The sequence below is a fragment of the Amblyraja radiata genome, chromosome 21, assembly GCF_010909765.2.
Source record: "Amblyraja radiata isolate CabotCenter1 chromosome 21, sAmbRad1.1.pri, whole genome shotgun sequence".
NCBI lineage: Eukaryota > Metazoa > Chordata > Chondrichthyes > Rajiformes > Rajidae > Amblyraja > Amblyraja radiata.
The window spans coordinates 3,381,877-3,408,760 of NC_045976.1; the positions used below are offsets into that span (position 1 = coordinate 3,381,877).

The 26,884-nt window shown below is 48.0% G+C and overlaps 1 long non-coding RNA gene across 1 annotated transcript in view; it reads left to right on the forward strand.

Moving 5' to 3' along the window:
- Window positions 1-566: 566 nt before the first annotated feature.
- The window catches only part of LOC116985021, a 225,055-nt gene continuing 198,737 nt past the window's right edge, over window positions 567-26,884 (forward strand). The window contains exons 1-2 of the long non-coding RNA XR_004415192.1: window positions 567-745; window positions 8,468-8,472. This is a non-coding gene — a long non-coding RNA (uncharacterized LOC116985021). The remainder of the gene's footprint in view (window positions 746-8,467; window positions 8,473-26,884) is intronic.

Genomic DNA, 26,884 nt, shown 5'->3' on the forward strand with positions numbered 1-26,884 from the left:
ATGCTTAACCAATCTTCTGGAATTTTTTGAGGATGTAACTAGGAAAATGGACACGGGAGAGCCCGTGGATGTGGTGTAGCTGGACTTTCAGAAAGCATTTGATAAGGTCCCACATAGGAGAATAGTGGGCAAAATTAGAGCACATGGTATTAGGGGTAGGGTACTGACATGGATAGAAAATTGGTTGGCAGACAGGAAACAAAGACAGGATAATTGGTTCCCTTTCAGAATGGCAGGCAGTGACTTGTGGGGGACCGCAAGGCTCAGTGCTGGGACCGCAGCTATTTACAATGTTGTTTAATGATTTAGATGAAGGGTTTAAAAGTAACACTAGCAAATTTGCAGATGACACAGTGCTGGGTGTCCATGATCGTATTGAATGGTAATGCCGGCTTGATGGGCCGAATGGCCTACTCCTGCACCTATTGTCTATTGTCTATCTCTAAACTAAACATATAAATGCACCATGATTTTTTGAGGCATTTTAAAATGTCTTCAATTTCCATTAGTGTTTCCTTATAGATGGGCTTTGTCAACTTAGTGTAGTGCTCTGTTTTACTTCATAGTCTGTGTGCCTCGAATAAGTATTGTTGTTTGTCCATGACAACTCTGTTCTTCCCCTTATCTGCTGCTTTGATGATCATTTCCCTGTTGTCTTTCACCTCTCTTAGGATTTGGGTATCGTAAGCCAAGTTTACAGCTGAAGAGAAGAGCCAGCATCTGGCTGATGGAGGGAAAAAACCAGGTGAGCCGGGTTCTTCCCACACTCCAAAGACCTACAGGTTTGTAGGTTAATTGGCTTGGTATAAAACTAAATTGTCCCTAATGTGTTTAGGAAACATAGAAACACAGTGGCACTATGGCGCAACGGTAAATCTGCTGCCTTACAGCCGGAGATCCAGGTTCAATCCCGACTACTGGTGCTTATCTGTACGGAGTCTGTACGTTCTCCCCATAACTGGTTTACTCCGAGATCTTCGGTTTCCTCCCACACTTCAAGGACGTATAGGTATGTAGGTTAATTGGCTTGGTGTATGTGCAAATTGTCCCTAGTGTGTGTATGATCGCGTTAATGTGGGGGTGATCGCTGGTCCGCGCTGACTCTGTGGGCCGAAGGGGCTGTTTCCGCGCTGTATCTCTAAACATAGAAAATAGGTGCAGGAGTAAGCCATTTGGCCCTTTGAGCCAGCACAGTCATTCAATATGATCAGTGCTGATCATCCAAAATCAGTACCCCATCTTGCTTTCTCCCCTTATCCCTTGATTCCATTAGCCCTAAGAGCTATATCTAACTCTTGAATACATCCAGAGAATTGGCCTCCACTGCCTTCTGTGATGGGGAATTCCACAGATTCACAAATCTGGGTGAAAAGGTTTTTCCTCATCACAGTCTTAAATGGCATACCCCTTATTCTTAAACAGTGACTCCTGGATCTGGACTCCCGCAACATCGGGAGCATTTTTCCTGCATCCAGCCTGTCCAATTCCATAAGAATTATATATGTTTCTACAAGATGCCCTCTCATCCTTCTCAAGGGCCTGTCCCACTTGGCTGTCATTTGCGCCTCGTTTACGCGTCATATGTAAAATAGGTCGACGCGTAAATCGCGCGTCATCACGAGTAATCATTCGTCAGCGCATCCGTCTGGTGCGCGTGACGTCATTACAATACCCTGCTTCCTTATTCTGCATCATGACCATCATGGAAGAACTACAGATTTTATTGCTACAGCAACAACAGAGACATCTGTTAGCAGCAGCCCTCATACTTACAGATCAGCCAGGCAGGAGTACAACAAGAAAGGCCAGCAAGAAACCCACGGAGCGGTCTGTGTGGACCAGGCACGTACCGTGAGTGATTACTCAGGGTAGGCAGGCAGTCAGTCGGCTTTTTAAAAAAATCTTAAACCGTGCATGCGCAGATTGTTCTCCTCTTCGTAAAAATAAAAATAAAGACAGTAACAATTCAATTTTCCCAAGGCTTCCAAGTCTCCATCATTCTGAATTACTGAATGGGTGGGGGGTGAAGGGTGATGGCAGGTGGAGAGATGGTGGGAAAAACGGGAGCACAAGTTGAATCAGTTGTCATCTTATTGAATGACAACACTTGTTCAAGGGACCAATTGGGGGGAGAGTTCCTTTCACAGCATGTGGAGAGTCTGGCGAGAGGTAAAGTTGCGAGGAGGGCAGGAGTGTTAAGAAGGAGGGGGTCGGAGATCATGCCAGTAACTCCCTCACTCACTGCTGCCGCAGCACTCCAGGTGCGGAGCCACCGCATTGTGGCTGGGGATAGAAGCAGCTCGGGTGGCTGCGAGCGGCCGCCGTGATCTGTCAGCAGAACCGGCCGTCACTTCAACGCCTTCTGCCGGTCCGCTCATGTCTGGCAGTGCTCTCCGTCTGAACACCTTTCACCTGCCACTCGCCGACTTTGCTCATGTCAGCCGCTTCCCGTAATTTCTTAAATTGCGACAGCCGAGTAACCTCGATTGGTCCCTTGATCGCGCTGTCAGAATTTAAGGATTTGCTGGAAGCAGCTGACATGAGTGAGGCTGGTTGCGGCAGGAGAGAGGTTTTCAGGTGGAGAGCACTGCCTTAAGTGAGCGGGAGCCGGCAGAAGGGGCTGAAGTGGCGGCTGGTTCCGCTGTCCGCTCCCGGCAGCCGCTCGCAGCCACCCGAGCTACTCCTCCCCCCCGGCTACAATGCGGTGGCTCCGTGCCCGGAGTGTCGCAAATAGGTTACTGGCATGATCACCGACCCCCTCCTTCCCAACACTCCTGCCCTCCCCGCAACTTTACCCCTGGCCAGACTCCCCATATGCTGTGAAAGGAACTCTCCCCCCCATCTCGGGAAATACGGTATTTAAAAACATATAGCATCAAGAAATGTACTTACCACAATATCCATAACACGAACTCCATACTTCTCTCTTTGTTTCCTAAGATACTCTTAAGATAATGGCAAGTTATATTTGAAAAACCCGCCAAGAAACTAGCGCTGCACATGCGCAATACTGCAAAGGCAGAATTTCTGCTGCCTTCAGCCCCGCTTGTCATTGACGGCTTGAAGCAGCGCTGACGGCACATGGGCTGCACAGACCTTCGCGTGTTACAAGTGCTGCGGATGAAAGGCACGGAGAATTATGCCTACCTATGAGATCGATCTCTTAGATAGGCATAATTTTCCCATGCCTTTACTATTTATATTTAATAACTACCATTTTATAATTTTAATCAGGGTAGGTAGTGCCTACCTTGCCGACCCTGACGGCACAACGAGGTTAGAGGTTGCATGACGCGTAAAAGGTGGGCCGACTGCATATGGGCGGCGCACGGCATTGCATGTTTAAGGACATTGACGCACGGTGACATGACCATGCGTCACCACGCTATATAGCGTGCGACGCTAATGCGTCAGCGTGCTTAGCCAATGCGTCAATGTGCGTACGTGATACGTCACGGAGGTGGCACGCGAGGATTTCGTTACACTACCGTGCTCCACCGCATGCAATTCCATGCCTTACCATGCGGTAATGCGTGCGTCACCCACGCGCACCCCATGCATCACCTCCCATATAACCATATAACAATTACAGCACGGGCACAGGCCATCTCGGCCCTACAATTCCGTGCCGAACAATTATTTTCCCTTAGTCCCACCTGCCTGCAATCATACCATAACCCTCCATCCCCTTCTCATCCATATGCCTATCCAATTTATTTTTAAATGATACCATCGAACCTGCCTCCACCACTTCCACTGGAAGCTCATTCCACACCACTACCACTCTCTGAGTAAAGAAGTTCCCCCTCATGTTACCCCTAAACTACTGTCCCTTAATTCTGAAGTCATGTCCTCTTGTTTGAATCTTCCCTATTATCAAATTGAAAAGCTTGTTCACATCAACTCTGTCTATCCCTCTCATCATTTTAAAGACCTCTATAAAGTCCCCCCTTAACCTTCTGCGCTCCAGAGAATAAAGACCTAACTTATTCAACCTTTCTCTGTAACTTAGTTGTTGAAACCCAGGCAACATTCTAGTAAATCTCCTCTGTATTAATTAGGAAAGGAAAAATAGATTATGAAAGAAAACTGGCAGGGAACATAAAAACTGACTGCAAAAGTTTTTATAGATATGTGAAAAGAAAGAGATTAGTTAAAACAAATGTAGGTCCCTTGCAGTCAGAAACGGGTGAGTTGATCATGGGGAACAAGGATATGGCGGACCAATTGAATAACTACTTTGGTTCCGTCTTCACTAAGGAAGACATAAATAATCTGCCGGAAATAGCAGGGGACCGCGGGTCAAAGGAGTTGGAGGAATTGAGTGAAATCCAGGTTAGCCGGGAAGTGGTGTTGGGTAAATTAAATGGATTAAAGGCCGATAAATCCCCAGGGCCAGATAGGCTGCATCCCAGAGTACTTAAGGAAGTAGCTCCAGAAATAGTGGATGCATTAGTAATAATCTTTCAAAACTCTTTAGATTCTGGAGTAGTTCCTGAGGATTGGCGGGTAGCAAACGTAACCCCACTTTTTAAGAAGGGAGGGAGAGAGAAAACGGGGAATTACAGACCAGTTAGTCTAACATCGGTAGTGGGGAAACTGCTAGAGTCAGTTATTAAAGATGGGATAGCAGCACATTTGGAAAGTGGTGAAATCATTGGACAAAGTCAGCATGGATTTACAAAAGGTAAATCATGTCTGACGAATCTTATAGAATTTTTCGAGGATGTAACTAGTAGCGTGGATAGGGGAGAACCAGTGGATGTGGTGTATCTGGACTTCCAGAAGGCTTTCGACAAGGCCCCACATAAGAGATTAGTTTACAAACTTAAAGCACACGGCATTGGGGGTTCAGTATTGATGTGGATAGAGAACTGGCTGGCAAACAGGAAGCAAAGAGTAGGAGTAAACGGGTCCTTTTCACAATGGCAGGCAGTGACTAGTGGGGTACCGCAAGGCTCAGTGCTGGGACCCCAGCTATTTACAATATATATTAATGATCTGGATGAGGGAATTGAAGGCAATATCTCCAAGTTTGCGGATGACACTAAGCTGGGGGCCAGTGTTAGCTGTGAGGAGGATGCTAGGAGACTGCAAGGTGACTTGGATAGGCTGGGTGAGTGGGCAAATGTTTGGCAGATGCAGTATAATGTGGATAAATGTGAGGTTATCCATTTTGGTGGCAAAAACAGGAAAGCAGACTATTATCTAAATGGTGGCCGACTAGGAAAAGGGGAGATGCAGCGAGACCTGGGTGTCATGGTACACCAGTCATTGAAAGTGGGCATGCAGGTGCAGCAGGCAGTGAAGAAAGCGAATGGTATGTTAGCTTTCATAGCAAAAGGATTTGAGTATAGGAGCAGGGAGGTTCTACTGCAGTTGTACAGGGTCTTGGTGAGACCACACCTGGAGTATTGCGTACAGTTTTGGTCTCCAAATCTGAGAAAGGACATTATTGCCATAGAGGGAGTGCAGAGAAGGTTCACCAGACTGATTCCTGGGATGTCAGGACTGTCTTATGAAGAAAGACTGGATAGACTTGGTTTATACTCTCTAGAATTTAGGAGATTGAGAGGGGATCTTATAGAAACTTACAAAATTCTTAAGGGGTTGGACAGGCTAGATGCAGGAAGATTGCTCCCGATGTTGGGGAAGTCCAGGACAAGGGGTCACAGCTTAAGGATAAGGGGGAAATCCTTTAAAACCGAGATGAGAAGAACTTTTTTCACACAGAGAGTGGTGAATCTCTGGAACTCCCTGCCACAGAGGGTAGTCGAGGCCAGTTCATTGGCTATATTTAAGAGGGAGTTAGATGTGGCCCTTGTGGCTAAGGGGATCAGAGGGTATGGAGAGAAGGCAGGTACGGGATACTGAGTTGGATGATCAGCCATGATCATATTGAATGGCGGTGCAGGCTCAAAGGGCCGAATGGCCTACTCCTGAACCTAATTTCTATGTTTCTATGTTTCTGTACGCTTTCTATTTTGTTGACATCCTTCCTATAATTGGGCGACCAAAATTGTACACCATACTCCAGATTTGGTCTCACCAATGCCTTGTACAATTTTATCATTACATCCCAGCTTCTATACTCAATGCTCTGATTTATAAAGGCTAGCATACCAAAAGCTTTCTTTACCACCCTATCTATATGAGATTCCACCTTCAAGGAACTATGCACGGTTATTCCTAGATCCCTCTGTTCCACTGTATTCTTCAATTCCCTACCATTTACCATGTACGTCCTATTTTGATTTGTCCTGCCGAGGTGTAGCACCTCACATTTATCAGCATTAAACTCCATCTGCCATCTTTCAGCCCATTCTTCCAAATGGCCTAAATCACTCTGTAGACTTTGGAAATCCTCTTCATTATCCACAATACCCCCTATCTTGGTATCATCTGCATACTTACTAATCCAATTTACCACACCTTCATCCAGATCATTGATGTACATGACAAACAACAAAGGACCCACACAGATCCCTGAGGCACCCCACTAGTCACCTGCCTCCAACCCGACAAACAGCCATCCACCCTCTGGCGTCTCCCATTCAGCCACTGTTGAATCCATCTTGCTACTCCTGCATTTATACCCAACAGTTGAACCTTCTTAACCAACCTTCCATGAGGAACCTTGTCAAAGGCCTTACTAAAGTCCATATGGACAACATCCACTGCTTTACCCTCGTCAATTTCCCTAGTAACCTCTTCAAAAAATTCAAGAAGATTAGTCAAACATGACCTTCCAGGCACAAATCCATGTTGACTGTTCTTAATCAGACCCTGTTTATCCAGATGCTTATATATATTATCTCTAAGTATCTTTTCCATTAATTTGCCCACCACTGAAGTCAAACTAACAGGTCTATAATTGCTAGGTTTACTCTTAGAACCCTTTTTAAACAATGGAACAACATGCGCAGTACGCCAATCCTCGGGGACTATTCCCGTTTCTAATGACATTTGAAATATTTCTGTCATAGCCCCGGCTATTTCTACACTAACTTCCCTCAATGTCCTAGGGAATCTCCTGTCAGGACCTGGAGACTTATCCACTTTTGGCTCTGCAGATAGCTGACCACTCTGTCTCTCCAATGGACCAATTATATCCCTCGTTATCATTTTGCTATTAATATATCTGTAGAAACCCGTCGATCGATTTTACATATGATGCGTAAATGAGGCACAAATGACGGCCAAGTGGGCCAGCCCCTTAAATTCCAGTGAATGTAATCCAGTATAGCATTGGTGTGGGGGGATCGCTGGTCGGCGCAGACTCGGTAGGCCGAAGGGCCTGTTTCCGTGCTGTATCTCTAAACTAATCTAAACGAAATGGCCAGTGGTCAGTTTACAAGTTGCTCTGAGAGGCCTCTCGCCTTACACATCCACAATAATTCATTGTAGGTTGATATTCATTGTTTGACTTGCATTTTGCTGTAAACCGGAAGTGTTAGACTTTCAAAATGTTGATAGAAATAAAGTCTTTAGAAAGAGAAAGAAAATAATCCAGTCACAAAGTACTCTAAAAGCAACAATGGTGTGCTTGCCAGCTTTTGTAGCTGAAGTATGTGATGCAGCCATTCACACCTGCATTTGTGAGATGCAGGCTCTGTCTGCACAGGGCCTCAGATAGTTCATTCGCTTTGCATTCAATTTGTACTCTTTTCTGACTTTTACGGTTGACGCTGTTATCAGACGACACAATGGACTCTGCCAAGTTAAGGGTGCAATTCCATTCTCCCAACCTATCTCATTGTAACTGATACAAATGAGTGTCGAACATTAGAGTTGTGTGTGTGCAATGGAGTTAAAAATGAGTGTTCTTTTATTGATTTCAGCAATTGATATTTTAAATGAAAAGGGGGATGTACATTGCATTTCGAACCACAAATGCAACTGAAACTTGCAGGAATGAAAAACGTATAATAAACAAACCTTCAGCAAATTATTCAAAATCACGATTACCGGCTCTGCGAATGAAGTCGCCACAATCGGGGTGATGTCGGTCGGTCAGAAGAGAGAGAATGAGCTACACGCGGACCATAGCGAGCACCACACCACTAAGGTATGACTGACTGACTCCCCGATGGGGGCAGGGGTGAATTTAGCATCTTCACATGAGCAGCTCCAGGGAGTGATTGCTTCTTCAATGTGGACCTGCCCCCCGACAAAACTCTTGCCCACATGCTTTAGGACCGGGGGGGGGGGGGGGTGGGGGGGGTCCGCTGCATGGCACTGTTGGCTGTGTATTGGTAAGTCATCTGTCTGTCTGCGGGGATGGGATGACTGGCTCTGGAGGGTGGGTGGACTTGCGCCATCGCACATGGAGGGGTCGGAGGGTAGGGGGGTGGCGCCAGAGGTAATGACATGGCCGCCCGCCTTGGTGGATTTGTCACGAGCCAAGTTTATGGTTGAGGAGGAGAGGCAGCAAGTGGCTGACTGTCTGGTGGAGGGGAAAGGCAAGGCCAGGTGAGCAACTTGATGTGCACTTTGTGCGTCTGAGTTTCAGCTTCAGCAACGAGGCAGTGAGCAGAATTTTCTTCTGGAATGAGAGTTACATTGCCTGCCAGTCTCGATCCGTAAAAAGACTCAAGGACTTAAATCATTAACCATCGGCAATTGGTTGATTTTATATGCGCAAGGGGAGATGTGTCTCAGTCAAAGGTTGTGATCACATTTCCAATGTTAGTCGGCATAGCAGGATATTTATACACTAAGGTGATGACTTTTGATAATGTGAAGTAGATCAATGTGTTAATCATCAGGTCTGCTCGTAATATACACAAAGGCGATGGCTTTTGATGATGTGAGGTAGATCTGTGTTCATTACATTGCTGAGTTTGCATTAATCATCTAGGTTGAGCATTATTGTGTGAATTATCCCATTATACTTTGCAGTACTAAAGATTTTTCTTCAATGCTCCCTTCTCTTTTTCCTTTAGGACAACTGGCTGATCTTTTTTCTGCCATAATAGTGGGTGTGTGAAACACTTCTTTAACAATCTTACCTGGGTCGGTTGGTTGCACCAGCATTAGCACTGGTGCTGTGGTGACAAGGGCCGTAGCTGCCTGAGCTCAGTAACGCCGGATCAGGGCAGCAACGCAGTAAAAGGTGGTGATTATGACAACAACTATGACGAGACCCTGTAGTAGTCTGGTACCGATGCTTCCCAGTCACCCTGACACAAAACCCCTCTGGGCCCAAGAACTGGTTGGCTCTTAGTGTAACTTTGCGGATTCCTTGCGAATATAGTTTGCTAGATGAATAATATTTTCGGAATTATCTGGGACTTGTGATGATATTGAGTTTACCCATCCGAGAGCCCAAAACTAAAGTCAAGACTTTGTCTTATCTGTTATAGAAACTTAGAAAATAGGTGCAGGAGTAGGCCATTCTGACCCTCGAGCCAGCCCCACCTTTCAGAATGATCATGGCTGATCATCCAAAATCAGTACCCCTTTCCTGCTTTCTCCTGTTAAAGAAAACTTTAAAACACAATACAAAGATCGGTTAAGACAATGAAGACTTTGTTCAAGAGTGCTGAATACAGTGATCACTGGGAGCAAACTAGGGAATTGCTCAACAAACAAAGATTCATCTACTCCTTTATACAGAATTTTGTTTATTGCAGAAGACACTTTAGAAGTTTTTCTTCTTCCAAATGGTCCAAAAATAAACATACAAAGCCCAATTCCACACCATTACAGGTAAGCAAATGTCCTGTTACCCATTCCACCTTATTTTATTGTTTTAAGGTTGCCATTTGTCCTTTGACAACAGAGAACAGAATCTAACTAGAGGAACTGTCCCACTTGGGCAAATTTTCGGCAACAACCTGAAAAGAGGTTGTCGCAGGGTGACGCATTTATTGAAGTATGGTGACTCCCTGCCGCAGCTGGATTTTGGAATGCTCAAAATATTTCTGCGACATCTGCGTGTCTTATGTCATGCGCCCTGTCGCACGCGGACGTAGGTTGTCCTGCGGGTGACGCGCGGTGACGCATGGTGACACAAGGTCATGACCTCTACTAATTCATTTTGCGTCACCAGGCGTCAAGATGCGTCACGGCGAGTCATTTGAGCGCCGCACCATGTCTTATTCTTGTGAATGAAACATAAACCAAAGGAATATTTAGATCTCAAGCCCGGTTTTGAGCAGCCAGGTTGTTGTCTCTGCGTTAATGTCTGCCGGGCCCTGAGCTCCATTTGGTGGGTGGCAGAGCGGGCACCCAGAGATGACATGGTTGGCTGTCTGTTGTTCTGCTTTGCATTCACAGGCTGGGCTTTGGCGGAGCCCCCATCTCCACACGCTGGCATTGAAATGCCCAACTCCAGTATGAAGTCTGCTGAGCTTCTCCCATGCTCCTCTGGGGAGCTCAGACCCTGGACAGCTTTTATCTGGTGAAGAGATGTAGCTGGGTAATGGAGATGAGGATGCCTTCCACTCCTGTGACCACTTGGTGGCTATCCAGTGTGCTTTTGTCTCAGTTGGCTGGATGGATGCTAGGAGTTGTTGTCCATGTGGAGCAAAGGGGTGACGGGACTTCGGTCGTGGTGGCCTCTGCTGTCTACTGATAGCCTGATGGAGGAGGTGATCTGGGTCCATGGCACGACGAGATAGTGCCAGAGTTGCTTCTTGCCTTCGGATCCCTGCAGGCGGAATGCCTGTAAGTATAGGGAGCTGCTCGACTGGAGTAGGTTGAAGGCACCCAGTGATGGTTCGTAATGTGCTGTTCAGGCTCGTGTCTACCAGGCTAGTATGTCTACTACTACTCCATACGGGTGCGCAGTACTCAGCTGGTGCAAACACAAGAGCTAAGGCAGAGGTACGAAGAGTTGATGGACTGGCTGCCCAACTAGTTCCTTTATATACCCGCGTGATCACGCTGCACCACGTGATCACGCGTGTATATAAAGCGCCGACTTTCAAAACGTTTTACACTTGCAACGAAGACGATCGTAACATGGCACCCAAGAGAAGCAGGGTTCATCAGACGAGGAAGGCACAACGAAAACCAACCATGTAGATGAAGACAGAATATCTAGACAAAAGGAAAATATTATGGTTTAGGTTGGGTCTGAAATAGGTTCCTGCACGCCTTTGGTACGTGGAAGGAAACAAGAGCACTCGGAGAAAACCCATGCGATTAAAGGGAAGAGGAGCAAACTCCATACAGACATCACCCATATTCAGGATCAATCCCGGGTCTCTGGCACATTTAAGCAGCAACTTTATGGCCAATGTACTGCCCCATAGTCTTGAACGTAATTAAAACATACAGGGGGACATAGCGTCAATTGGAGATTTAAAACTGAAAATGGATATTTTCATTTTTTTAGTAACGTATAATTTTTGTGTGTTGGAAAACAAAATAAATTGGCACAGCTGGTAGACTTGCTGCCTCACACGCCAGAGATATGTGTTCGATCCTGTCCTCGGGCACTGTCTGTGTTGAAGTTGCGCGTTTTCCCTGCAAGCGTGTGGGTTTCCTCCCACATCCCAAAGATGCATTGGCTTTGTAGGTTAACTTGTCTCTGTAAAATTGCCCCTAATGTGTAGGGAGTGGTTGAGGAAAGTGGGATAACAGAACTTGTGTGAATGGGTAGACAAAAATGCTGGAGAAACTCAGCGGGTGAGGCAGCATCTATGGAGCGAAGGAAATAGGCGACGTATCGGGTCGAGACCCTTCTTCAGACTGATGTGAGGGTGGGAGGACGGGAAGAAGAAAGGAAGAGGCGGAGGCAGTGGGCTGAGGGGGAGCTGGGAAGGGGAGGAGAAAGCAGGGAATACCTGAAATTGAAGAAGTCAATGTTCATATCACTGGGTTGTAAATTGCCCAAGCGAAATATAAGGTGCTGCTCCTCCAATTTACAGTGGGACTCACTCTGGCCATGGAAGAGGCCCAGGACAGAAAGGTCGGATTCGGAATGGGAAGGGGAGTTGAAGTGTTGAGCCACTGGGAGATCAGGTTGGTTATTGCGAACTGAGTGGAGGTGTTGTGCGAAGCGATCGCCAAGCCTGCGCTTGGTCTCACCGAGGTTGATCATACGCTGAATAATCCAACCACATTTTTGTTTGGAAGTGGAAAGAAATAATAGAAATTGCATTCACTGCAATGTGTAAAAAGAGTTGAGGTACTGTATTATAATTTTGCTGCATGTCATTGTGGTATATATCATGTCTTGATTGGTGAATATGTTTAGCTTGTGACTTTATTTCAAGCAGAAATAATATGTGAATGCTTCATTGAGCATAATATCCGACTGGTAACTACGCACTTCGTCCGAGCACATTATCGCACGCGTCATGCAAGCCGTCTTAAATGACCACCTAAACTATCATTTGGCAGCTTAAAAAGCTGCTAAGGTTGCCTGGCTGACAACAGAGAAAAAAAATTAAGTGAGAGCCCTGCAATGCCGTGGTAAAAGCTAGCTTCTTTCAGCTTCGGACAATAGCTAAAATAAAACAATTCCTCCAGTTTGATGACCTGGAAAACATCATCCACACATTTATCTCCTCCCGCCTAGATTACTGCAACTCCCTCTACACTGGCATCAGCCAATCTTCCCTGTCCCGCCTGCAACTGGTCCAAAACGCCTCAGCGAGACTCCTGACAGGCACCCGAAACAGGGACCACATCACCCCGATCCTGGCCGCTCTCCACTGGCTCCCTGTATGGTTCCGAATAAATTTCAAGATCCTCCTTTATGTCTACAAAGCCCTTAATGGGCTTCCCCCCACCTACATCAAAAGTCTGCTTACCCACCCAGGTCCCTCAGATCGGCCGACTTGGGGTTACTGAACTTCCCGCGCGCGGTTTAGGCATAAGCTCATGGGCGACCGCGCCTTTGCGGTTGCAGCTCCTAGACTGTGGAACAGCATCCCTCTTCCCATCAGAACTGCCCCCTCCATCGACTCGTTTAAGTCGAGACTTAAAACTCATCTCTACTCCCAAGCCTTTCTTGACGTCCTCTGAGCGAGGGCTATATGTATGTAGTGATGTTTGTATTTAATCTATGAACCAATGTTGTATAACGTTATTACCTCCACCAATGTAAAGCACTTCAACCAACGAGAGTTTGTTAAATGTGCTATATAAATAAAAGTGACCTGACTGGACTCCCCCTCTCCCCCCTCTCCCTCACCCCCGCTTTGTCGCCATCCTTTTCTATTTTTCTATATTTCTACTTGTTCCATGCCGACCAAGATGCCCCATCTAAGCTGGTCCTATGTGCCACGTTTGACCCATCCCCCACTACCATTCGTTCAAATCCATGCACCTGTACAAATGTTTTTTATACGCTCTTACATGCCTCAAATAGCCGCCACGATGTAGGTGAGAAAGCGGCTAGGGAGGGGTGTGACTACAACAGAAACAAAGAAGGTTACCTGCATTGTACAGAGAGGCAGGCAGAGCCCACCCGGAACACCACAATGTGACGGCAGGCTTCAGGACCCGGGGGAACCCGGAGCTGTGGAGCCGCTGCGGCTGCTGCTGAACCCGTGGTCAATGGGGTTTCGGGCGCGAAACAGTGGCGGAACAATCAATGAAAGGGGTGGGGCCCGGCTGAGGGAGGCGGAGTTCAGCCCCATCAGAATCCATCCTATCCCCTTTGGTCAAATCCCTCCCCACCTATGTTCAAGACACCTCAGACACTCTCCGTCGTCTCCGCGCATTCCATTCTCTAGGCCCTCATCCTCACATCTTCACCATGGATGTCCAGTCACTCTACACCTCCATCCCCCACCAGGATGGTCTCAAAGTCCTCCGGTTCTTCCTCGACCAGAGAAGCAACCTATACCCGGCCACTGACACTCTCCTCCGCCTAGCGGAGTTGGTCCTCACCCTCAATAACTTCTCGTATGACTCCTCCCATTTCGTCCAAACACAAGGCGTAGCTATGGGCACACGCATGGGCCCCAGCTATGCCTGCCTCTTTGTCGGATACATCGAACAATCCTTGTTCAATGCATACCAGGGCCCCATCCCCGACCTCTACCTCCGTTACATCGACGACTGCTTTGGTGCCACCTCCTGCACCCACACACACTGACTGACTTCATCCACTTCACCACCAACTTCTATCCGGCACTCAAATACACCTGGACCATTTCCGACACTTCCCTACCATTCCTTGAACTCATTATCTCCATCGCAGACTTCTGACCGATATACACTACAAACCCACTGACTCCCATGGCTATCTGGACTATACTTCTTCCTGTAAGGACTCCATCCCCTTCTTCCAATTCCTCCGTCTACGCCGCATCTGCTCCCAGGGTGAGGCGTTCCACACCAGGGCATCTGAAATGTCCTCATTCTTCAGGGAACGGAGGTTTCCCACCCCCACCATAGATGAGGCTCGCACCAGGGTCTCTTCCATACCCCGCAAAACTGCTCTCTCTCCCCACCCCCGCACTCGCAACAAGGGCCTAGTCCTCACCTCCACCCCACTAGCCGTCACATACAAGTAATCCTCCATCAGTTTTACCACCTCCAACGTGACCTCACCACTCGCCACATCTTCCCATCTCCCCCATGTCTGCTTTCCGTAAAGACTGCTCCCTCCGCAACTCCCTTGTCAATTGTTCCCTTCCATCCCGTACCATCCCCTCCCCGGGCACTTTCCCTTGCAACTGCAAGAGATGCTACACTTGTCGCTTTACCTCCCCCCTCGACACCATTCAACGACCCAAGCAGTCGTTCCAGGTATGACAGAGGTTCACCTGCACCTCCTCCAACCTCATCTATTGCATCCGCTGCTCTAGATGTCAGCTGATCTACATCAGTGAGAACAAGCGTAGGCTTGGCGATCTTTTCGCTGAACACCTCCGCTCTGTCCGCATTAACCAATCTGATCTCCCGGTGACTCAGCACTTCAACTTCCCCTCCCATTCCGTATCTGACCTCTCTGTCCTGGGCCTCCTCCATGGCCAGAGCGAGCACCACCGGAAATTGGAGGAACAGCACCTCATATTCTGCTTGGGGAGTCTGCATCCTGGTGGCATGAACATTGAATTCTCCCAATTTTATTACCCTTGCTGTCTCCTCCCCTTCCTATCTCTCCCTCAGCCCTCGGGCTCCTCCTCCTCCTTTTTCCTTTCTTTTCCCCAGCCCACCCCCCATCAGTCTGAAGAAGGGTTTCGGCCCGCAACGTTGCATATCTCCTTCGCTCCATAGATGCTGCTGCACCCACTGAGTTTCTCCAGCATTTCTGTGTACCTTCAGCCCCTCAATGACAGCCCTGACCAGGAAGTGGATATCATTTGAAATCAGCTTCGGGTAAATTTCATTCCCTGAAATTAAATACATCAGTGTTTCCTATCGTGAATTGTTCATGATGTTAGGGCTTTATTCTTTGGAGCGCAGAAGGTTAAGGGGGGACTTGATAAAGGTCTTTAAAATGATGAGAGGGATAGACAGAGTTGACGTGGATAAGCTTTTCCCACTGAGAGTAGGGAAGATTCAAACAAGGGGACATGACTTGAGAATTAAGGGAAAGAAGTTTAGGGGTAACATGAGGGAGAACTTCTTTACTCAGAGAGTGGTGGCTGTGTGGAATGAGCTTGCAGTGAAGGTGGTGGAGGCAGGTTCGTTTTTATCATTTAAAAATAAATTGGATAGTTATATGGACGGGAAAGGAATGGAGGGTTATGGTCTGAGCGCAGGTATATGGGATTAGGGGAGAATACGTGTTCGGCACGGACTAGAAGGGTCGAGATGGCCTGTTTCCGTGCTGTAATTGTTATATGGTTATATGGTTATGTTAGTTTGCACAATAACATCACTTCAATACCAGACACTGTGAATAAGAAGGGTCTCGACCTGAAACGTCATCCATTCCTTCTCTCCAGCGATGCTGCCTGTCCCGCTGAGTTACTCCACATTTTTGTGTCCATCTCCCATTTAAACCAGCATCCGCAGTTCCTTCCTATAGGCCCAAATTTTATTTAATAGTCTCATGTGTAAACTTGAATTCATGTACCTGTCTAAATGGTTCCTAACCGTTGCGGTAGTACCTGACTCAACAACCTCATCCAGCAGCTCATTCCATGCACCCACCACCTATTGTGTGAACAAAGTTACCCGTCAGGTAAATTCAATCTTTCCAGCCTCACCTGGAACCAATGTCCTCTCGTCCTTGATTTCCCTACTCTTGGCAAGAGACTCTGTGCGTCTACCCGATCTATTCCTGTCATGAACTTTTACATCTCTTCTAAGATCCCCCCTCTAAGATCATGGAAAAGTAGCCAACATAATCAAATACTTGTCCCACACCAGTCACTTCTCACTGTTCTTGTGGGCCGAAGAGCCTGTTCTAGAGCCTGTTCTATTTCAGCATGGCCATCAACAGCATCGAGAGAACTATTGTATCTCCCACTCCCAACATTCAGCTTTATTCTCCCTTCAAGTAATTTCCGATTTCAACCCTCCCTCCTATTTACACCTCCCTAGTCAGACCTTTACCACCCTCATCCGAACAACATCAACACCAATTCGAGGACGAGAGGACATAGGTTCAAAGTGAAGAAAAAAGGTTGCTAAGAATCCGACGGGCAACTTTTCCACACAAAGGGTGATGGGTGTGTGGAACAGGTTGCCTAAAGAGGTATGTGAAAGAAGGAACTGCAGATGCTGGTTTAAACTGAAGATAGGCACAACAATCTGGATTAACTCAGCGGGACAGCCTGCATCTCTGGAGAGAAGGTTAGCAGTCGAGACCCTTCTTCAGATGGACGCCAGAGCAGGTAGTTGAGGCTGGGACTATCCCATCGTTTAAAAAACAGTTAGTTGGATAGGACAAGTTTGGAGGGATATGGACCAAGCGCAGGCAGGTGGGACTGGTGTAGCTGGGACATGTTGGCAAGTTGAGCCGAAGGGCCTGTTTCCACACTGTATCACTCTAGAAACATAGAAAATAGGTGTAGGAATAGGCCATTCGACCCTTCGAGCCTGCACCGCCATTCAATATGATCATGGCTGATCATCCAACTCAGTATCCTGTACCTGCCTTCTCTCCATACCCCCTGATCCCTTTAGCCACAAGGGCCACATCTAAATCCCCCTTAAAAATAGCCAATGAACTGGCCTCAACTACCTTCTGTGGCAGAGAGTTCCAGAGATTTACCACTCTGTGTGAAAAATGTGTTTCTCATCTCGGTCCTAAAGGATTTCCCCTTTATCCTTAAACTGTGACCCCTTGTCCTGGACTTCCCCAACATCGGGATCAATCTTCCTGCATCTAGCCTGTCCAACCTCTTAAGAATTTTGTAAGTTTCTATAAGAACCCCCCTCAAACTTCTAAATTCTAGCGAGTACAAGCCGAGTCTATCCAGTCTTTCTTCATATGAAAGTCCTGACATCCCAGGAATCAGTCTGGTGAACCGTCTCTGTACTCCCTCTATGGCAAGAATGTCTTTCCTCAGATATGGAGACCAAAACTGTACACAATACTCCAGGTGTGGTCTCACCAATACCCTGTACAACTGCAGTAGATCCTCCCTGCTCCTAAACTCAAATCCCTTTGCTATGAATGCTAACATACCATTCTAGACTGTCACAACGTGATGGAGTAACTCAGCGGGTTGTAGAAACATAGAAAATAGGTGCGGGAGTAGGCCATTTGGCCCCTCGAACCTGCTCCGCCATTCAATATGGTTATGGCTGATCATCTAAAATCAGTATCCCGTTCCTGCTTTCCCCCCCATATCCCTTGATTCCGTTAGCTCTAAGAGCTATATCTAACTCTCATGAAAAGATCCAGTGAATTGGCCTCCACTGCTCTCTGTGGCAGAGCATTCCACAAATGCACAGCTCCCTGGGTGAAGAAGTTTTTCCTCATCTCAGTCCTAAACGGCCTACCCCTTATTCTTAAACTGTGGCACCTGGTTCTGGACTCCCCCAACTTCGGGAACATGTTTTCCTGCATCTGGCCTGTCCAGTCCCTTAAGAACGTTATATGTTTCTATAAGATCTCCCTCTCATCCTTCTAAATTCCAGTGAATACAAGCCCAGTCGACCCATTCTTTCATCATACAGTATGTCATTCCCGTCTGCAGGATGAGGTGACATCAGAGCTCTAGTGCTCTCCCCAGAGAATGGGCAAAAACTGATAGAAACAAAATGCTTTCAAACCCAAGGCAACACGACTTGGTAACGGAAAGTGAAACCTCACTCCCACTTTATCTCAGCAAACATTTCATGATAGCTTGCACGTTTGCAACATACTTGATGCGTGAAGAACACTGGTTCTTGATTAGTATGGGCATCAAAGTTTATGGGGAGAAGGCAGGAGAATGGGGTTGAGAGGGAAAAAGCAGAGCAGTCATGATTGAATGATGGAGTAGACTCGATGGGCCGAATAGCCTAATTCTGCTCCTGTGTCTCATGATCAAGAGATTGGCACAATCTCCAGTTTCTTCCCACATCTCAAAGATGAGTGAGCTCTGGAGAAAAGGAATAGGTGAGGTTTCTTATCTGAAGAAGGGTCTTGACCCGAAACATCACCTATCCATGTTCTCCATAGAAGCTGCCCGACCCGCAGAGTAACTCCATCACTCTGCAAAACGTCACCTATCCATGTTCTCCACAGATGCTGCCTGACCCGCTGAGTTACTCCAGCATTTTGTGTCTATCTTCAGTGCTGAAGACACAGAGTGCTGGAGTAACTCAGCGGGTCAGGCAGCATCTGTGGAGAACATGGATAGGTGACGTTTCACAGAGTTCCTTTGAATACAATTCACGCAACGTCATTAAACATAGAAAATAGATGCAGGAGGAGGCCATTCGGCCCTTCGAGCCAGCACCGCCATTCATTGTGATCATGGCTGATCGTCCCCTATCAATAACCCGTGCCTGCCTTCTCCCCATATCTCTTGACTCCACTAGCCCCTAGAGCTCTATCTAACTCTCTGTTAAATCCATCCAGTGACCTGGCCTCCACTGCCCTCTATGGCAGGGAATTTCATAAATTCACAACTCTGGCGGAAAAAGTTTTTTCTCACCTCAGTCTTAAATGACCTCCCCTTTATTCTAAGAATACTTTATTAATACAAGTATCATTAATACTTGTTCAAAACACAATTATATTTACTGAGGAATGTAGATCGATGCATTGATGACACATTGAGAATTTCTTAAAACTCACCATCATGAGTGAGGACTCATTTTAGAACCAATAGAGACAATTTCTGGATGCCTTTTAGAACTAATAGAGACACTTTCTGCAAGCATGTTAGAACCAATAGACACTTTTTGCGAGCATGTTAGAACCAATAGAGACACTTTTTGCAAGCATTTTAGAACCATTATGCACTTTTTGCAAGCAATTTAGAACCAAAAGAGATACTTTTTAGCAAGCATTTTTGAACCAATAGACCCTTTTTTTCAAGCATTTTAGAACCAATAGGGACATTTTTTTGCAAGCATTTTAGCAATAGACACTTTTTGCAAGCATTTTAGAACCAAAAGACACTTTCTGCAAGTATTTGAGAACCAATAGACACTTTTTGCGACCATTTTAGAACCAATAGACACTTTGTGCAAATATTTTAGAACCAAAAAAAACATTTTGCAAGCGTTTTAGAACCAATAGACACGTGGAAAAGCTTTTCCCACTGAGAGTAGGGAAGATTCAAACAAGGGGACATGACTTGAGAATTAAGGGACTGAAGTTTAGGGGTAACATGAGGGGGAACTTCTTTACTCAGAGAGTGGTAGCTGTGTGGAATGAGCTTCCAGTGAAGGTGGTGGAGGCAGGTTCGTTTTTATCATTTAAAAATAAATTGGACAGTTATATGGATGGGAAAGGAATGGAGGGTTATGGTCTGAGCGCAGGTATATGGGACTAGGGGAGATTATGTGTTCGGCACGGACTAGAAGGGTCGAGATGGCCTGTTTCCGTGCTGTAATTGTTATATGGTTATATGTTATATTTTGCAACCATTTTAGAACCAATAGACACTTTTTGCAACCATTTTAGAACCAATAGACACTTTTACAAGCATTTTAGAACCAATAGACACTTTATGCAACCATTTTAGAACCAAAAAATAAACTTTTTGCAAGCATTTTAGAACCAATGGACACTTTTTGCAAGCATTTTAGAACCAATAGAGACATTTTCTGCAAGCAATTTAGAACCAATAGGCACTTTTATGAAAGCAGTTTAGAACCAATAGAGAACTTTTTGCAAGCATTTTAGAACCAATGGACACTTTTTGAAAGCATTTTAGAACCAATGGACACTTTTTGCAAGCATTTTAGAACCAATGGACTCTTTTGCAACCATTTTAGAACCAATAGACACTTTGTGCAACTATTTAAAGCCACACCGGGCGATGTAAGGCCCCGCTCCAGGTCATCCTCAACCCCGCAACTCAGGCGGGAGATGTCGCCGTTGCGGAAGCCCAGAAAAGCGGTCTCCCACCAGGGACCCGCGGGCTCCCGGTGTTACTGTCCACCAGACCTGCAGCTGGAGCCTCCGACACTCCGGGGCTGGGCCGCAGCAGCGCGCCACCACAGCTCCTCCCGCTTCGAACTCGGCCAGCTCCGCGGTGGTAAGTAAGTCCGCAGGCTCCGTGACTGGAGCCCCAGGTCGTTCCGGTTGAAGGCCGCACCACTGTGCAGGGCCCCAACGACAACGGATACCCGACATAGAAAAGGTCGGGTCCTCCGTACAGGGTAAAGATTTAAAAGTTCCTCCCCCCACCCATACCCAGTTAAAAAAAACACAATAAACTACACTCAAACGAGACACAAATTTAAAAAAGACAGACGGACTGCAGAGGCCACTGTGACGGGAGTCGCGCCGCCCACCCACTATATGAGAGAGAGGGGGAGAGAGAGAGGAGGGACAGAGGGAACGGATAGAGGGGCGAGGAGGGGAAAGAGGGAGGGGAGGGAGAGTGAGGGAGAGAGAGAGGGTTAGGGAGAGGGGGAGAGATAGAGAGAGGAAGGGGGAGAGAGAGGAGATATAGGGAGGGAGAGAGGGAAGGGGAGAGGGGGAGAGATCGAGGGGAGAGAGGGAGTGAGAGATGGAGGAGGGGGGAGAGAGACGGAGGGGGAGAGAGAATGAGCGGGGAGGAGAGAGAGAGAGGTGGAAGGGGAGAGGGATGGGGAGAGAGAGAGGGTGGGTGGAGAGAGTGAGGGAGGAGAGAGGGAGAGAGGGGGAAGAGAGAGGGATGGGAAGATAGAGAGGGGAGAGAGAGAGAGGGATGGGAAGATAGAGAGGGGAGAGATAGAGAGGGGAGAGAGAGAGGGGTGGGTGGAGAGAGAGAGGTGGGTGGGTGGAGAGAGAGAGGGAGGGAGAGAGAGAGGGAGTGAGGGAGATGAGAGCCACGTGTGTGAGAGCCGCTGATCTGCGTCACCAAATATACTAGAGGAGCAAGATGCGTCACTCAGCGAAAAACGGGTAGTATGACGTGTGTGATGGTGGACGCCATTTTACTGGACTGCCCCCACACTGGCATGGCGTCCACATCTACAGCTGGGTGTAAATTGCTCTAATCACCGATGTTGACAACTCAACCTGTCTTTCTTCAGGTTCCCCAACAACAAAGAAAGGTGAGGAAATATTACTGTTTTCTGTCGACATTATTCTGTCCTGAAAATATTATTTTTTGTTCCCCTATCAACACTCATTGGGAAACTAGGATTGTTGGTACATTAGAAAGTTACTAGATTTTATTTTTAATAGATCTAAACTTACCACAATAATAAAGTCAACAATTTTTGTTCTTCTGTCATTTTTGTTTTTGTTTCTGTACGGCAAGAGTCTCCAAAATATGGTCGGTTGGGAGAGAGATGGTCTGTGGCGTTTTTTTTGGCCATTTTCGGCCGCGGAACGATTGTCGCCCTGCGGCCTATATTGCGAGCCGCTAGAACTGTTAGAACCCTGCACGCTGCCCGGAGAGGACGCTGGCGTTGATTGTTCGCCGCTTCTCCGCCCGCCTTCCCCCCCCCCCCCCCTCTTTTGTTACCTGTCTGTTACCTGCCTGTCTGTTACCTGCCTGTCTGTTACCTGTGCCTGTGCACCATCGACGCTGGACACCTCCCTGCACCAGTGACGCTGGATCCTCTCTGCACCCTCATCCCTGGACTACCTCTACACCTGCTCTGCTGGACAACCTATCTGCTCCCTCAATGCTGGTCACCTCGCTGCATCTGCACTGCTGGTCAACCTCTCTGCACCCTCACCCTCAGAGACAACCTCTCTGCTGCTTCCTGCAGGTGCTCGGGCTCCTCAACATGCTCAAATACTCAACTCTGCAACTGATTGGTCTCTTCAACAACTACATCCCATCCTGCATCCAAGTCATTAAACAGCTTAGACTTCTACGTCGACCCCGTTTCATCCACAGAGGCTCTCGACGCAAGCTTGTTTACTTCAACCACGGACATTCCATTCCATCCATCTGCTCACTACCACGCTCTGCCCCCCCCTCACCCGCGTCACCCCCGTCCCAGCTGACCGCACGCACTGTCAAATGTGACAACTTCAGATCTCTCCAGCCTGCCCCCATCCCTCCACCCTCTCACAATTCCAACTTTGCCCTCCTCAACACCAGGTCGCTCAACAACAAAGCCCTTGCCCTCCATGAACTAATCCTTGACAACACTCTGGACTTCCTTCTGCTCACTGAGACCTGGCAACAACCCAATGTCTTCTTCTCCCTTAATCAAGCATCCCCACCTGGATTTAATTACATCTCCAAACCCCGCCCCTCCCGCCATGGAGGTGGCCTCGCTGTTATTTTCAACCAGAACTTTCGGATCACTGAACTCACCTTCCCCCCAGTTGCATCATTTGAATTCCACGCCTTCAAAGCCCTTTCCTCCATGACAGTCATCCTCATTTACCGGCCACCTAAACCAAACCCCTCCTTCCTATCTGACTTCTCTGAACTCCTCACACTTGCCTCATCCCTCTCCCCACGTCTACTGCTACTTGGTGACTCAAATATTCATATGGACTCCCCCACCTGCAAGCTCGCATCTGAATTTGCCTTTTTACTTGACAACTTCTCTCTCACTCAGCACGTTACCTTTCCCACCCATGACAAAGGTCACATCCTTGACCTGGTCTGCTCCAGAAATCAACCGGTACTCGACCTCCATCCATGCCTCTTTCCCCTCTCTGATCATAAGCTTATACGGTTCACTATCCCTTCTCCGACACCTCGCCCCCCCCCTTCCTCCGAGAAATCACCTTCCGTAATCTAAAGTCCATCGATCCCCACCATCTCTCTGACCTGCTCTCCACCACTCTCCCCCTGGACTCAACCCCCATCTCACCTGAGGATCTCACAAACCATCTCAACTCCACCTTGTCTACCTCCCTTAACATTCTGTCCCCCCTCAAAACAAGAACCGTAACTTTGAACACATCTTCTCCCTGGTACACACCTGCACATCGTAAGCTGAAACAGACTGGTCGCCGACTTGAACGACTCACAACGAAATCATCTCTCACAGTCCACCATGAAGCTTACAAACTCCACCTCACTGCCTACAAAGATGCCCTCATTGCTGCAAAATCTGCCTACCTCTCCTCCATATTCACCGACCCCTGCCTAAACCACAGAACCCTCTTCTCCACAGTGGGAAACCTCCTCGAGCCAACACTCTCCCTACCTCTACTCCAGTTCTCTGCAACTCATTCCTCTACTTTTTCGCTGATAAAATCAGCACCATCTATCAATCTTTATCCCCGTACCCGACTCCCCAGCATCTACATCTACCGGGCTGCCCGTCGACCCGTCCTCGTGGCCTACCTGCGGCCTTGGAGCGCCGTTTCCTGGCGGGAACCGCCCAGCACCTCGGCCTCGGCGGCGGCACAGCATTGGAGCGCTGGAGCGGAGCGGGCGATCCCTTGCCTGGGTCGCCGCGCTGGAGCGACGCGCTGGAGCTTGGCGAGCTGGACCGCCGAGAGCAACAACTCCGGGCTGCGGGTCTGCGGAGCGGAGAGGCGGCGCCGATTTTGTCATCGGGAGCCTGGGAGCTCCAAACCGGCGCGGCCTTGTCGGCTTCGGCAGCCGCGGGCTCCAACCAGGAAGCGGCCGTTCCAGGTGGCCCAGCCGCCGAAAGGACTCTCCCGACGCCGGGGCAAGACCACCCGGTGAGAACGGCCAGGGACATCGGGCCTCCGTAGAGGCAATTGCGGTGGCCTCAATAGGCCTGACTTTGGGGTGAACATGGGGTGGGGACTGGACATTGTGCCTTCCTCCACAGTGCTACCCACTGTGGGGGGATGATTTTTTTGTCTAATTGTAGTCTTGTAGGTCTGTGTCCAAGATGGCTGCCGTGAAGAGAGAGTGAACGCTGGCGCGCTTTGGCTGCCGCTGCTCCCTCTTCACACTGTGTTTTTGATTTTCTGTTTTTGGATTGAATCCTGTTTTTAATTTGTGTCTCTGTGATGTCTTTATTACTTGTTTTATTCCGATTATATGTTATTCCGATATACTATGTAAGGTGTCCTTGAGATGGTTGAAAGGCGCCCATTAAATAACATTTATTATTATTATTATTACTCCACCACCTACCAAGGCCCCTCCTTTCAACATCTCCACTGACCTCCTTACCCCTCCTCCACACTGCTTCCTCTCCCAGTTTGACCTGGTCACCCCTACTGAAATCTCCAAACTCATCAGCTCTTCCAAACCCACTACCTGCTCCCTCGACCCTCTCCCCACTCCCCTGCTGAAGTCCTGCCACCCCGTTCTCTGCCCCTACCTCACTAGTCTCTTCAACTCCTCATTATCCCAAGGAATTGTCCCCTCCCCTTTCAAAACTGCTGCTGTCACACCAATCTTAAAGAAACCTGGTCTTGATCCCTCCTCTCTCATTAACTACCGCCCAATCTCAAACCTCCCCTTTCTTTCAAAAACCCTGGAGCGTATCGTTGCGTCACAACTTCACTCCCACCTCCTTGCGTATAACCTATTTGAACCCCTCCAATCTGGCTTTCGCCCCCTCCATAGCACAGAAACTGCTATCCTCAAAGTCCTCAATGACCTCCTCACCTCTGCTGACACTGGTTCCCTCAACATCCTCATCCTCCTCGACCTGAGTGCAGCCTTCGATACAGTGAACCATAACATCCTGCTTACCAGACTTGGGGACCTTGGCATTGAAGGTTCTGCACTCAGCTGGCTCTGTTCCTACCTTTCCAACAGATCCCACTTCATCTCTCTCCATAACCACACCTCTGCTACAGCCACAGTCACTCAAGGCGTTCCCCAAAGCTCCGTACTCGGCCCCCTCCTCTTCATCATCTACATCCTCCCCCTTGGTCAGATACACCGCCACTTCAACCTGGACTTCCACTGTTACGTCGATGACACCCAGATCTACTTCGGCACCAAATCCCCCCACAACCCCCCCCTCTCCCATATCAACTCCTGTTTGTCAGCTATAAAAACCTGGATGCAACATAACTTCCTCAAACTCAACAGCGATAAAACAGAATTCCTCCTCATAGGCTCCAAATCCACACTCAGCAAAATCAATAACCCCACTCTCACCATCGATGGCACCACTGTCTCCCCAGGCCCGCAACGTTGGCGTGATCTTTGATTCCACCCTCTCCCTTGAGCCTCACATCCGCCATGTCATTAAAACCTCCTTCTTTCACCTCCGCAACATCGCCAAAATCAGACCCCCTCTCACACCTTCCATGAAAGACTCATCCATGCCTTCATCTCCTCCCGACTGGACTACTGCAACTCATTTCTCCTTGGCATCAGCTCCACCTACATCAACCGACTGCAACTGGTCCAGAACGCAGCCGCCCGACTCATCACCTACACCAAATCCTGGCATCACATCACTCCAGTCCTCAAACAACTTCACTGGCTTCCCATCTCCCACCGGATCACCTACAAAAGCCTGGTCCTCACCTACAAAGCCCTCCACCATCTGGCCCCCCCATATCCCACTGACCTACTCTCCCCCTACCAACCCTCACGGTTCCTCAGATCCACATCAGCCGGTCTCCTCTCCATCCACAAATCCAACCTCCGCCGTTTTGGGGACAGAGCCTTCTCCAGGGCAGCTCCCAGGCACTGGATATCCCTCCCCCAACTCATCCGCAATTCCGTGTCCCTCACCATCTTCCAGTCCCGCCTCAAGACCCATCTCTTCACCTCTGCCTATCCTTAGCCCCACGTCCCCCTCCCTTTTCATCTGTGCATGAATTGCCTCATATTGTGTTTTGAATTGAATTCTGTCTTTAATTAGTGTACTGGTCATGGCTCTACTATTTATTTTATTCCGCTTACATGTTTTTCCTCTACTTGCTAAATTTTTGTAAGGTGTCCTTGAGACTCTTGAAAGGCGCCCATAAATAAAATTTATTATCATTATTATTAGAGAGAGAGAGAAAGAGAGAAACAAAGTCTGAATGACCGTTGGGGAAGAATGTTCTGGAAAAGGGCCACATGTGTCGTGGGATTAAGCGGTGCAGTGACCCCCTTGTCACATGTGTGGGGATGTATCCCTAGTCACATGTGTGGGAGAATATGTCCCTAGTCACATGTGTAGGGGATGTGTCCTTAGTCACACGTGTGGGGGATGTGTCCCTAGTCACATGTGTGGGGATGTGTCCCTAGTCACATGTGTGGGGATGTGTCCCTAGTCACATGTGTGGGGATGTGTCCCTAGTCACATGTGTAGGGGGAGTAAAGGTCGTATTGGGATTGGGAATGGGAGGGGGATCGAGGGAGGGGGAGATCGGGTCAGTTATTGCGAACGTTTAGATTGTAAAAATCAGAATCAGAACTTCGCTAGGGGGACTCTGTGGAGAAACGAAGTCCGAATGACCGTTGGGGAAGAATATTCTGGAGCGAGTGAGCTGGAAATAACGGGTGTCAACAGCTGA